The sequence below is a fragment of the Momordica charantia genome (assembly GCF_013281855.1).
Source record: "Momordica charantia cultivar OHB3-1 chromosome 11 unlocalized genomic scaffold, Mcharantia_2.0 BLBB01000011.1, whole genome shotgun sequence".
NCBI classification, from domain to species: domain Eukaryota; kingdom Viridiplantae; phylum Streptophyta; class Magnoliopsida; order Cucurbitales; family Cucurbitaceae; genus Momordica; species Momordica charantia.
In genome coordinates this window covers 11,226,733-11,238,041 of record NW_028275159.1, presented here as the reverse complement: position 1 = coordinate 11,238,041, position 11,309 = coordinate 11,226,733, and the positions used below count along the sequence as shown (strand labels likewise).

At 44.6% G+C, this 11,309-nt stretch overlaps 1 long non-coding RNA gene across 1 annotated transcript; it reads right to left on the bottom strand.

Moving 5' to 3' along the window:
• Nucleotides 1–412: 412 nt before the first annotated feature.
• On the bottom strand, nucleotides 413–1,459 carry LOC148208111 (uncharacterized). Its single transcript, XR_015788942.1, has 2 exons — nucleotides 705–1,459; nucleotides 413–604 (listed from the first exon to the last, which is right to left on the bottom strand). It is a non-coding gene; the product is annotated as an uncharacterized LOC148208111 (long non-coding RNA).
• Nucleotides 1,460–11,309: the final 9,850 nt, after the last annotated feature.

Here is an 11,309-nt window from a genome sequence, read left to right as displayed (position 1 = left end):
TAAATTTATTTTGTTTAAATTCCTATCCAACACTAAAAATGCAGTTAAAATTCTTCTCCAAATCACTTTCCAAGCCTTGAAAAGCAATCTCAAACTTTGTTGTAGTCTAGCAACATTTTCGATTAGGACAAATTCATTTAGTCTCTAAAACGTTAAGTTAATAGGTTAGAGTATATTTATTCTTTTTAATATATTTTTAACACTAAAAAAATACTTTAAATTAGTGAGATTCATAAGTGGACTGTCGACATTAATTGAGGGAAGAAATGACATTGTAAAAATTTGAACATATAATCTCCTTCTTCAAATTATTATCCCTAAATTTAAAAACAAACTAATTTTGCTGGAGACTATTTAATCTTTTTAATATATTTTTAACACAACTCACATTTAAATAATAACACAACACACATTTAAATAATAATATTTCATTAATACATTTAAATAATATATTTTTTAAACAACTCACACTAAATGAGAACCACACGTGTTGATACAAACTATAAATCATAGAAGCAAATAGTGTTTAAGATAGCAATGATTCATGATCTTCATTAGGCCGTCCCCTTTATTGATCTGAATATATATTGCTTTATTATTTTCCCTGCCAAAGTAATAAAATTCGGGTAATGTAAAATGCATATGTTGAGATTTAATTATTTATATATGTTTGATTAATGTACTGAATTCTGTAAGAGGCTCACCTTCACTTAGTTTATAGTAGAAGAGACATATTGACCTAATAGTAGTATGGAGATGGCGGGGGAGGAGGCGACTTGTACTCGTACTTTGTCGGTGGAGGCGGGGGAGGAGGTGACTTGTATTCGTACTTTGTCGGTGGGGGCGGGGGAGGCGACTTGTGTTTGTTTTTCTTTGGTGGCGGAGGTGGAGATGGCCTCTTCTTTGGTGGGGGTGGGGGTCGTGATGGTCTCTTCTTTGGTGGCGGGGGTGGAGGAGGTGTCTTCTTCTTTGGCGGTGGCGGTGGTGGTGGACGTGTTCTCCTCCATGGTGGAGGAGGTGACTTCTTTGGTGGCGGAGGAGAATTGTCTTCATTCTTCTTCGGTGAGGGTGGAGGAGGATAATCAGTAGGCGCATGAGGAGAGTACGAGGCTGGTGGTGGAGGAGAGTAATAAACGGGAGGTGGAGGAGGAGAGTCGTCGGAGTCGGAGTCTGGAGGAGAGTAATGAACGGGAGGTGGAGGAGGAGAGTCGGAGTCTGGAGGAGAGTCGTAGACCCATGGCGGTGGAGGGGTGAAGTAATCCTCATAGCCTTGGGCAGTTGTGGAGGGAAAGCTTAAGCTTAAAACTGCCACCAAAACTGCCATAACAAGGCAGGCCATTGAAGAAGAAGAACCCATATTTGATTATATAATTGGGTTCCCTTTTTGTTGATTAATTCTGCTTTTGAATTGAACTCTCCTCTGCCTTTATATAGCTGTGAATTCCTTAATTACTCCTCCAAAAGCAAGTTATTGTAAATTGATAATTAAGTCCAAAGATCAATTTTACCTTACCAAACATTGAATAAGTAAAGCAATAACAATAATTAGAGAGAATAGAGCCTAGAGGCAAATTTGTGGGTTGGATTATCGCTTTTTTTAATACAACATGTGGGGATCGAACTCACAACCTTGTGGTTGAAGGTAAATGTTAATTATTGCTAAACTATGTTCGTTTTGACGAATTATCACTTGAAACCTTAAAATCATACCTGTCTCATGACTATTTTAATTTTGATTTTTTGATTTTTTTTTAAATCACAAAACTAAACAGGTTTGATAACTTAGAGAAATAGAGACTTTTTTTAATAGTTAATTTGGAGAGATGAAGAAAAGAATTAGAGAGAGAAGAGAAGATTAGTTGGAGAAAAAATTAGAGAGAAAAATAGGGGAGGAAAAAAAAAAGAAATTGTAGAGGGAGAATAAAGTTGAGAGTAAAAAGATATGTTAGATAAGAGGGTAAATTCGAGATAAAAAGAAAAATTACAGTAAGAGAGAAAATTTAATAAAAATATATTTGTTAACAAAAAAAAAATAAAAGAGAGAGAAGAGAAATAAGATTTACAAGAAATTCTGGAGCAAGAAAAGTTTAGAGGGAGAAAATTATAAAAAAATATTAAACAAAAATCAAATTGATTTTTGAAAATAAATTTTAAAAATAAAACCCACACTAAACGGATCTTAAAAAACAATTTTCTGATTCCCTGTTTTTTTTCTTCATCTAAATTGTGAATATAAACCAAATGGTTAGATATTAGTATTTTTTTTAAATTGGTTATGAGCCCGAATATCTATTCTTATAATATGGTTAAGAAAAGAAAAATTGTTAATTAAAATAAAAATTTCATACATTTCACGTTAATACAAGTATAACACAGTATGTTTGGGGGTAGAAATACCAAGGACACGTGGAGGACACCTATTGATGTTTGAAGAATTGAATAAAAAGAATTGCCCAGGCCCACCTCGGCCCTGTCGAGGTAACCGGGTTTACCCATTACAAAAAAGGCCAAGTATAGACGCCAAGGTTCGACCTGGTTGGGGTTCGATCTGCTCGGAACCCGACAGGTCCGACATGAGAAAAGACATATAACCGTCGGTCGTGTGTACTATCGGATCCACCACCTATAAATAGAGGGCTTCATTTCACGCTCAGGCATCGAATCTCACCTCGAACAAAATACGGAGTCCGACCTATACTGACTTGAGCGTCGGAGTGTTTACCCTGTTGTGCAGGTCCACACTAAGTGTTCAGGTCGTGACCGGAGACCGGGTTCGAGCTTGATTCGTGAAGAACCGTTGTGCAAACCCTTGCATTAACATTTGGCGCCGTCTGTGGGAACAGACGATCTAAGTCATCCCGACTAAGAAACATACGCAAAGATGGTGTAGCCAGCAAACTCTGCTAATACGACAGAATGGAGGGGTTTGAACGCTGATAACGGCCCTCAGCGAGATCTTGACGCTAGAATGGTCGAGAACCAGGTTCGAGCAGGGCAAGAGGGAGATCTTCCACGGAGATCTGCCCGCCATGTGAACCAGGAGTTACCCTCTGCTCACTCTAAACCCTTAAAAGCCAATCGAGGCCGAGGAGGGACCTCAAGAAAGGCCTCCCGAAGGGCCGACCCGATGGCAGACCCTGAGGCTTTGTCTACTCTCCAGCGCGAGTTGGATGATATGCGCCATCGGTTGCGCACGATGGAAGAAATGTACGCCGAGGCGACGCGGGCTAACCGAACAGCGTCTCCCTCTAGGGTCCCAGGCGCACCTGGAGAGAAGGAAGGTCGGGTTCCATGTCTCCATCCTGGCGATCGCCAGCCCATTCCTAACAATGAGGGGGTGGATTATAGCTTGCGGGACAACGATCTTAGAAAGCACCTCACTGATAAGAAGAAGAGAGCATCTCGGGAGCCGGAAGACTCTCCGTCCTACTCCCGAGAGTTCTCCAACTCTGACCTCAAGGCTCAATCAAAGTATAAGCCTCTAACACCAGAAGCTGTGATCACCAGGGAAGAGTTCGACCTGATGAAGCACAGGTTCGACGAGCAGGTCAAGGCGCTCAAAGCCAGGTGCGAGAAGAAAGAGTGCTCGTTTGACGATGGCGACCTGGGAGAATCGCCATTCACCTCGGACATCTTGGAGGCTCCAATCCCTCCAAAGTTCAAAACTCCCACCATGAAACCTTATGATGGGTCTAAGGACCCAAAGAACTATGTTGAGGTCTTCGAAGGCCTCATGGACTTTCAAGCGGCAACAGATGCGATCAAATGCCGCGCCTTCCAGATCGCACTCACCGGCAGCGCGCGCCTGTGGTACCGAAGACTGCCGGCTAGGTCGATCTCGACATACTCTCAGTTGAGAAAAGAATTCATTAGTCAGTTCTCTTCTCGACATTACGATAGAAAGACAGCGACTCACCTCGCCACCATCAGACAGAAGGAAGGTGAGACGCTGAGAGAGTATTTCACAAGGTTCCAGGAGGAGCAGCTGAAGGTCGCGCACTGCTTCGATGATTCGGCCATGTGCTACTTCCTCACCGGCCTGGCCAATGAGACCCTCACCGTGAAGCTCGGAAAGGAGGCTCCAGCAACCTTAGCTGAAGTTCTGCAAAAGACGAAGAAAGTCATCGATGGACAAGAACTCTTCCGAACCAAGACTGGCCGACCTGAGAAGCAGATCGACCAAAAGAAGCTAAATCAAGAGAAGAGGAAGGTTGATTCTAAATCTAGGGACAAGGGATCGTCCTCTTCTGGCAGCCGAACCGAGTATCGTAGGTCGGAGATCGACCACAATCGAAGCCGACCTTACGAGCGTTATACTCCAACTACCATCCCCATCTCTGAGATACTTGCAAACATCGAGGAAAGTGGGATGGAAAAGCTCCTCAAGCAACCTGAGAAGCTCTGAGGAGACCCGAAAAGCGCAATAAAGATAAATATTGTCGTTTTCATCGCGATCACGGCCATAATATGTCAAATTGCTGGAATTGAAGCGCCAAATTGAAGACCTTATTCAAGATGGCTGCTTCAAAAAATTTGTAGGTAAACAGAGGTTCAGCTCGGCAGAAAAGAAAGAAAAAGAGGAAGAGAGGAAACGTTCGAGGACGCCACCTCGCCGAGATGACCGACCTGCGGTCATCAATACCATTTTCGGAGGCCCAAGTGGAGGCCAGTCTGGGAATAAAATAAAGGAGCTAGCTTACGAAGCCAGACGCGAGGTGTGCATCATCAGGGAGCAAAGGCCGACCTCCGCCGTTGCCTTCAACGATGCCGATCTGGAGGGGGTCCATCTGCCCCATAATGATGCACTTGTGGTCGCCCCTCTTATCGATCACGTCCTGGTCAGAAGAGTATTGGTAGACGGAGGTGCATCTGCTAACATCTTGTCCCTCCCAACATATCTTGCCTTAGGATGGACCAGGTCACAGTTGAAAAAGAGTCCAACACCTTTGGTTGGGTTCTCTGGAGAATCGGTCTCCCCATAGGGGTGTATCGACTTGCCGGTCACGATCGAACAAGATGCTACCCAGGTAACGCAGATGGCCGAGTTCGTGGTAATCGACCGCAGATCAGCCTACAACGCCATCTTCAGGAGACCCACCATCCACTCATTTCGGGTCGTCCCCTCCACATTGCATCAAGTACTGAAGTACTCAACCCCTAATGGAATGGGCACGGTCCGAGGTGAGCAAAAGACTTCAAGGGAATGTTATGCATCCGCGCTTAAAGGGTCGTCAGTATGTGCCCTGGAAGAGCAAGCCAATCAAGACGACCTACCTAGGGAAGGCAAAAAGCAATTCTCCCCACCAATAGAGAAGCTCGAGCTCGTTCCCTTACTTAGCCCTGAGAAATAGGTAAGCATAGGAACCAAGCTGGGGGCCACTGACAGGGAGGAACTGATCAACTTCCTCAGGTCCAACTCGGACGTCTTCGCATGGTCTCACGAGGACATGTCAGGCATCGACCCAAAGATCATGGTGCATCGCCTCAACATAGACCCATCATTCCGACCTGTAAAGCAAAAAAGAAGACCTGTAAATAAGGAGAGGAGTGATGTAATTGTTGAGGAAGTTAACAAACTTTTAAAAGCTGAATATATACGAGAAATTTTGTATCCCGAGTGGCTCTCTAATGTTGTATTAGTTAAAAAATCCAACGGGAAGTGGAGAATGTGCGTGGACTTCACAAATTTAAATAAGGCATGCCCAAAAGACTGCTTCCCCCTGCCGAGGATCGACCAGCTTGTAGACGCAACAGCCGGGCACGAGCTGCTCACCTTCATGGATGCCTACTCCGGATACAACCAAATCAAAATGCATGTGCCAGACCAAGATCATACCGCGTTCATAACAGACCAAAGTCTGTACTGCTACAAGGTGATGCCCTTTGGCCTAAAAAATGCGGGCGCGACCTACCAAAGGATGGTGAACAAAATGTTAGCCAAGCAGATCGGTCGGAACATGGAAGTATATGTGGACGACATGCTTGTCAAGAGCAAGCAGTCAAAGTCGCATCTTTCCGATCTGACCGAAGTCTTTGGAGTTCTGCGAAAGTATCAAATGAAGCTCAATCCAGCCAAATGTGCCTTTGGAGTCTCCTCGGGGAAGTTCCTTGGTTTTATGGTAACAACCGTGGGATCGAAGCCAACCCAGAGAAGATAAAGGCCGTGCTCAAGAAGCACCCAAAACTTTGAAACAGCTTCAATGCCTCAATGGAAGGATTGCAGCATTGAACAGGTTTGTTTCGAGGTCGACTGACAAATGCCTGCCTTTCTTTAAAGTACTAAGAAAGAAGGGACCATTTGAATGGACGGCAGAGTGCGAGCAGGCATTGGAACAATTGAAAAACTATCTCTGCTCGGCACCTCTGCTCGCAAAACCACTGCCGTGGGAGAAGCTCCACTTATACCTGGCAGTGTCTGACAGCGCTATCAGTTCGGCCCTAATCAAGCAGGAGGGAGCGCGCCAGAGTCCCATTTATTACACCAGTAAGGCCATGACTGAGGCCGAGACCAGATATCCCAAAATGGAGAAGCTGGCCCTCGTCTTAGTCACCTCGGCCCGGAGACTTAGGTCGTACTTCCAAGCGCACACCGTCGTAGTACTTACCAACTTGCCCTTAAAGAACATCTTCCATAAGCCAGAAACATCAGGGCGCCTGATGAGTGGGCAATGGAGCTAAGCGAGTACGAAATCCAGTTCGAGCCAAGAACTGCGCTGAAAGGGCAAGCAGTGGTCGATTTTATCGCAGAACTTACCCCACCGCCTCATTTGGTCAAGTCCGACCTTCCATGGACGATCTACATTGATGGATCCTCCAATGAGAAAGGGTGCGGGGCAGGAATTCTCTTGCTCGCACTAGGTGATGAGCGATTTGAGTACGCTCTACGATTCAACTTTCGGACTTCAAATAATGAGGCTGAGTACGAAGCACTCCTGGCAGGCCTGCGCGTTGCCAAATGACTGGGGGCCGTCCACATCAAGGTCTTTAGTGACTCCCAATTAATCGTAAATCAGATTAAGGAGGAGTATCAAACGAAGGACTCCCGAATGGAAAAGTATCTAAGCAACGTCAGATCGCACCTCGCCCAGTTCGGGACTTACGAGGTGAATCAAGTTCCAAGATCAGAAAATTCCAATGCAGATGCCTTAGCCAAATTGACATCAGCGTATGAGACCGACCTGACTAGATCGGTCCCGATTGAGATCTTGGACAGTTCTTCAATCCTGGATCCAGACGTGATGGAGATTGATACTTCATCACCCTCGTGGATGGATCCAATCCTGGAATTTATCAAAGGGAATCCTCCGCAAGATTCAAAGGAGCAAAAGAGGATGGCGCGGAAAGCAGCTCGATTCATACTCCGAGACGGGGCGTTATACCGACGTGGTTTCTCCCTGCCTCTGCTTAAGTGCGTGACTCCCGAAGAAGGCCTTTACATTCTTAGGGAAATCCATGAAGGGGTGTGTGGAAACCACTCTGGCGCCAGGTCGTTGTCGGCCAAGGTGGTTCGACAAGGGTACTATTGGTCCACTGTCAAGCAGGATGCAAAGCAATTTGTGAAAACCTGCGACAACTGTCAGCGCTTTGCAAATATCATCCATCAGCCTCCCGAACTGCTTACCCCCATCTCGGCCCCATGGCCATTTGCGCAATGGGGGGTAGACATGATAGGTCATTTTCCCCTAGGCAAAGGGCAAACCAAGTTTGCCGTTGTCGCTGTAGACTACTTCACTAAGTGGGTCGAGGCCGATGCGTTATCCCACATCACGGAGTCCAGAGTCACATCTTTCATATGGGCAAACATTGTATGCCGTTTTGGTATACTAAATGCTATCGTGACGGACAACGGAAAGCAGTTCGACAATGCAAAGTTCAAGAACTTTTGCAGTAAGTTGGGCATAAGCCATCTCAGTTCGTCCCCTGCACATCCAAAAGCAAATGGGCAGGTCGAAGCGATACACAAAATCATAAAACGAGGACTCAAGCTGAGATTGGATTCCAGAAAGGGAAGATGGGCCGAGGAGCTACCTGAAGTGCTATGGTCATATCGAACCACCCCGAGAGAGTCAACTGGTGAAACTCCGTTCTCGCTAACCTTTGGCTCCGAAGCTGTTGTTCCTGTAGAGATCGGCGTACCAACAGACCGGATAGAGCAATACGAACCAACGAGGAACGAGGAAGAGCTACTCCTTAACCTAGGTTTTTTAAAAGGAAAAAAGGAAATGGCTCAGCTGCGCTTAGCAGAGTATCAGAACAGAATGGCCAGACATTACAATGCCCGAGTTCGACCTCGAAGCTTCCAAGTTGGACATTTGGTCTTAAGGAAAATTCAGAGTCATGTGGGCACCCTTGACCCAAGTTGGGAGGGACCGTTCGAGGTTAAAAGCATAGTCCGGCCCGGAACGTATATGCTGGCCGATCTGGAAGGAAGAGTGCTTGCGCATCCGTGGAACGCGGAGCACTTGAAGCGCTATTACCCTTGAAATGTCAAAATGATCCTAAAATGGACTTGTAAAAATTTTCAAGGGGCGGAACTTTTAATAAATTGAGTTATTTAATTTCATAACTCCGAGTTCGATTAGAAATTAAATAGGAGCCATGGACTCAGGGGGCCACGGACTCCCATAAGACTTAAAAATTCAATCCTTTGAACGCTTAGATTAAAGGTGCGATGTTGAAGGTTCAAGAAATTCAATCCTCTTAACCCACGGCTTCGAAGTGCGATGTGAATGTTAAATATGAACTCAAAATTCAACCCTTTGAACGTTTAAGTCAAAGGTGAGATGTAGAAAGTTCAGATTGCTTAATATTATCTTTTGGACTTCCTAGTTCGAGGAGAAATATTAAAGATCAATAAAAGAAACTCTCAAATTCAAACCTTAGATAAGAGGAGCGATGTGAAAAGAGTTATCCCACACTCAACCCTTTAAACTTACGAGTTAGAGGTGCGAGATGAAGTCATTCATACATGAGTTCCGACATACAAAAGCAAGTTTAAAAAGCTTAAGGAAAAAGTAGTAAAAGAACAAACGAAAGTGGAAAAATGGAAGTTTCATTGATTAAAAGAACCGAGCCAAGGCTTGTATACCTTGCAGCTCTGCCCAAAGACTTACAAAAGAAATAAAAAACAACAACAAAATCTACAAGTAAGCTCAGCCGCTCCCGAGGTGAGAAGATAGCTCGCCTTGAGAACCCAGAAGGTTGACCTCCTGAGATCCGTTCTACTGAGAATGAGCTGCCTCCTGGGTAGTGACGACCTCATTAGGCTCCTGACTAGGGGCTTCGTCCTCGTCCAGGTCGGAATAGTCAGAGTCCAGATCTTTGACGTATTTGTCCACCAGGCATGCGGGGCCCGGAGTGCCGTTGGGCCCAGAAGCCCATTTCTCAACATACCTCTTCTTCAGATCGCCGAGGTCGACCTGGAGGTACGGCATATCAGCAGCAATGCCCTTCATCAGAAACTTGAAGCCTACATCGCTGAAGTCCTTGGCAAACCCATCAAAATCTGGGTGTTTCCTGAAGGCAACTTCAAGAAAAGCTCCGTTGGTAAGGCGTTCCTTCTCCGCCTTCAACTCAGCAGTGAGACGCCCAATTGTAGCGTCCTTCCCTTCGAGGGCCTGGAGCAGGTCGTCCTTCTCCTTAAGAAGTTGGAACTTTTCCTTCTCCAGCCCTTTAGCGATGGCATGGGCAGCTCGGAGGTGGCCCTTATGCCTCTCATCCTCCCTCTCCAGCAGCTCGGCCTTGGCTTCTACCTCGGCCCTCAGAATGTCCACCTCGCTCAGAGCCTTCAGCAGCTCGCCTTTGAGTGTAGTGGCAGCCTCCAAGGCAGTAGAAGAGTTCTCCCTCTCTTTTGCTGCCAAGGCTGACTGGTTGTTTATGCTGAACGCACGCACTAAGCGTGGTAACAATTATATAGATGCAAGCGCACACCTGTCAGAGTAATATAAAATGGATGGAGTATCCAAGTATCGATCCTCAAGGACTTCTAAATAATTTCCAAACTCTGAAGTTTTAAAGAATAGTGAATGTTGAAATGAGTGATTCTTGTAAAATGGGAAGTGGTCACAAATAATGGTTTTGGATTTGGGATTTGGACTTATAATAATAAAACCTAGCCCGATTTACTTCAAGTTAGCCAACAAAGAATCAAGGACATGCTAAGGATAATATGCATTTTACTTAGAAACTAACGACTACGCTTCTCACTTTACTTATGTCTAAGCAAGTTCAAAGTCCTAAGACATTCCCTAATATGTCTATTATGAGATATATCTTAGTTTTAGGATGGAAATAGTCACAACCTCGGGTTAAGTCCTATGTCTAGGCTACTTAAGCGGAACCCTTATGTCTAAGGCGCTCCTCTCCTCGGTTTAACCACTCAACAATGCAAATAGGCAACCTTTTCAGTATTGACTTGTTAAGACTTACAGTGGCCTTCTCTAAATCCTAACTTTTTGGGAAAACATGTTGAGCAATGAATGGAAAGCAAAAAACACTACCTCTTAGCAACCCTTTTTAGACATAAAAGGCTAACTATCCATAACCGGGCTAGAGACGGGAATTTAGAAAGACATATTGAAGAAAATACAGCAAGTAAAACGGTTGAATGTGGAATGCATGTGTGAAAAACAAAGTTAACTAACGGAGAGTTTTATCGGGATTGAGAGCTTCGCCCTTCTCTTTCAAGCAAGGGAGAGTGTCACGTGCTCTTTCCTCCAAAAACACAACTCTCTTAACTAAAAATAAAGTAAAGGCAAAGGGAAGATAAGCAAAGTGCTAGATTTTTTATATATTTGAATAAGTAGTAAATAACTAAGTACAAATGGAAACAAAACAAAGCTCAATAAAAGAATGTAAGTGCTCGGGATTTAAAAACCAAAAGTAACTAATGAAAGCAACTCAAAAGTACTTAGAAAGCAACAAAGAAACACTAAAAATTATCAAGAGAAGGAAGCAAGGCTTGATGATTTTGGTGGAGAAGTTGCTGGAATTTATAGCTGTGCAGAATTGGTTAGGTAGGTCCTAAAACGATGGTGAATCACCCATTTCCAACTCTTTTGACTGACCAAATCGTGCTCAAACTGATAGTGGAACACTTCTTCTACACGTATGCATCGGTTGGAACCACCAAAACGCATTGGAAGACGCGTTTCATTAAGGGCAAAGTTGGAAGAAAACCAGTTTTTCTGAAGGCACGCAGGCGCCTGGCGCCTCCCATGTAGGTTTTTCCGTCTTTTTGCTTCTTTTGATTAATTTGCACTCCCAAATGGTCCTAAAATATCATAAATACAATATAAGCCAAGCACAAA